The sequence below is a fragment of the Orcinus orca genome, chromosome 3 (assembly GCF_937001465.1).
Source record: "Orcinus orca chromosome 3, mOrcOrc1.1, whole genome shotgun sequence".
Lineage (NCBI taxonomy): Eukaryota > Metazoa > Chordata > Mammalia > Artiodactyla > Delphinidae > Orcinus > Orcinus orca.
The window spans coordinates 68,524,378-68,526,816 of NC_064561.1; the positions used below are offsets into that span (position 1 = coordinate 68,524,378).

The window sequence follows — 2,439 nt, forward strand, 5'->3', positions numbered from 1 at the left end:
AAGCTCTCAAGAGCAGGGACCTCGTGTGTCTTATTTGCGCCTGCATTCTCAGCATCTGGTATGAAGCTTGGTCCAGAGTAGACACTAAAGATAGTTTTGAGTGATACATTGCAAAATTAATATGAATCAAACGGTTTTTTGAAAAGAATGAATAAAACTATTTGGGAAATAAATAAATTCACTTTGGGATGAATAATATAAAATGTCTTAGAAACTAAGGCATGACTTAAGGAGCTATGCATTGGGCCTTAGTAGATATTAATCCCTTAGTGTGATTGAGTTTGTCATGTTCAGCAAATATTGAGGACCTAGCATTTGCAGAGCATACTCTCTCTGCCCTCAGAATTGGGAGAGCTGGTGCTCGCTTCGGCAGCACATATACTAAAATTGGAACGATACAGAGAAGATTAGCATGGCCCCTGCGCAAGGATGACACGCAAATTCGTGAAGCGTTCTATATTAAAAAAAAAAAGAATTGGGAGAGCTGAGAGAACAGTGGGACACTGAGCCTGAGAGGCAAAGGGGAGGGATGACATTAAAGAAGAAAAGTGGGGAGTGGGGGTAGGGGAGAGGCCCAGGGCAGGTGCTAGCTCAACAGATAATAGATCCTGACTCTAATATTGCCTAGATTTTAGCTCTAGCAGCAACCATGGCTATTATTTCTTTGCATCTAGGTCAGTATGCATAGTAGGTGTTCCATAAATGCTTTTTGGTAGAATAAATAAATTTATGAATTTTAAAGAAAACTCAGGAAAAGTGAAGTCTTCAAATTTCTGACCTTGGATGATATTGGAAGTGTCTGGGAAGTAAATGAAAAAGAAGGCACATGAACTGGAAATTACGAAGTAGAAACAAGGTTGAATTGGACACTCAAAGGTACACTGGCCTGAGGATTTGGGGGTAAGGGACTAATTTCTTCTCCTCATCCTGCTTCACGCCCCCAGAGTTGAATCAACCTCAGAATTCCTGTTGACCTCAGGAGAGGATTCCAAATACACAAATCAGGAAAACAGAGAGAGGAAAATCTTTGAATGTTAAACAGCAAAAACATTCAGCTTGAAAGACATCTAATTTTTTCTCAATCCAAATTAGACAGGCTATGATGCTTAAAAGAAAACGAATGCTGGTGCGAAGCACGAATGTATTATCTGATTGAAATAACACAGGACAGATACATCTGTGTCCAGATTGTACTTCTGCTGTGGTCTATTTTAGGGAGCTTCTGGATTTGAATCTAAAACTGATATCTGGAAAAGAGATAATAATTTGTGCTCACATGGTGCTTTTCATTCAAAGGTCTCAAAGCACTTTACAAAGAAATAAGTATTATTATCCCAGATGGAACAACTCAGACAGAGGGGCTGCTGCCCTCTTCAGCAAATTGGAGAGTGTAAGCCCTTGGACTCTTGATGCAACCCTAGGCTATAAATTTTTTTTTTTGGCTATAAATTATTGAATCATGTCCTCTGTTGATTGGGAGCTGGGACTACCAATGATGTGACTTTTAAAAATATACATACAAAGTAGAACATCAGGCTCTATGCTTAAGAATTTTAGCATGTGTTCAAAAAATATGAAAATGGGTGGTTTTAAAACTGCTGAATTGGGGTAAAGTATGTCTACTTAAAGTAAGAAAATGGTTATTCTAGTCAGACTAATACTTGTTAACATGTGCTAAGCATTATTCTAAGTGTGCTATATATATTCTCTTATTTAATACTCACAACAATTTTTTTTTTTTTTTTTTTGCGTTACGTGGGCCTCTCACTGTTGTGGCCTCTTCCATTGTGGAGCACAGGCTCCGGACACGCAGGCTCAGCGGCCATGGCCCACGGGCCCAGCCGCTCCGCGGCATGTGGGATCCTCCCGGACTGGGGCACAAACCCGCGTCCCCTGCATCGGCAGGCGGACTCTTAACCACTGCGCCACCAGGGAAGCCCCTCACAACAATTTTTTAATCGAAGTATAATCGACACGTGACGTTATATTAGTTTCAGGTGTACACTATTATAATTCGGTATTTGTATACATTGGGAAATGATCACCACAATAAGTCTAGTTACCATTTGTCACCATAAAAAGCTACAAAATTTTTTTTCTTGTGATGAGGACTGTTCAGATTTACTTTCTTAGCAACGTTCAAATTTGCAATATAATATTTTTGACTATAAGACTCGCGGCAATTTTAATGAGGTAAGAACTATTATCACTTTACGCATTTACCATTGAGGAAACTGAGACCCAGAGAAGTTAAGTAACTAGGCCAAATGTCAGCTAAGTAATTGGCAGAGCTGAGACTTGGCTGTAGGCAGCCTGAGTCCATTACCCATGCTCTTAGCCAGTTACTCCGTGCCAGGTACTGTGAAGCATTTTGCATGCGTTATGTCACTGAATCCTCACAAAACCTCTAGAGGTAGGTATATTATTATCCTGATTTTA

The 2,439-nt window shown here is 39.9% G+C and overlaps 1 non-coding gene across 1 annotated transcript; it reads left to right on the forward strand.

Moving 5' to 3' along the window:
* Window positions 1–357: 357 nt before the first annotated feature.
* Window positions 358–464, forward strand: LOC117196785 (U6 spliceosomal RNA). Its single transcript, XR_004477152.1, has one exon. It is a non-coding gene; the product is annotated as a U6 spliceosomal RNA (small nuclear RNA).
* The last annotated feature ends 1,975 nt before the right edge of the window (window positions 465–2,439 follow it).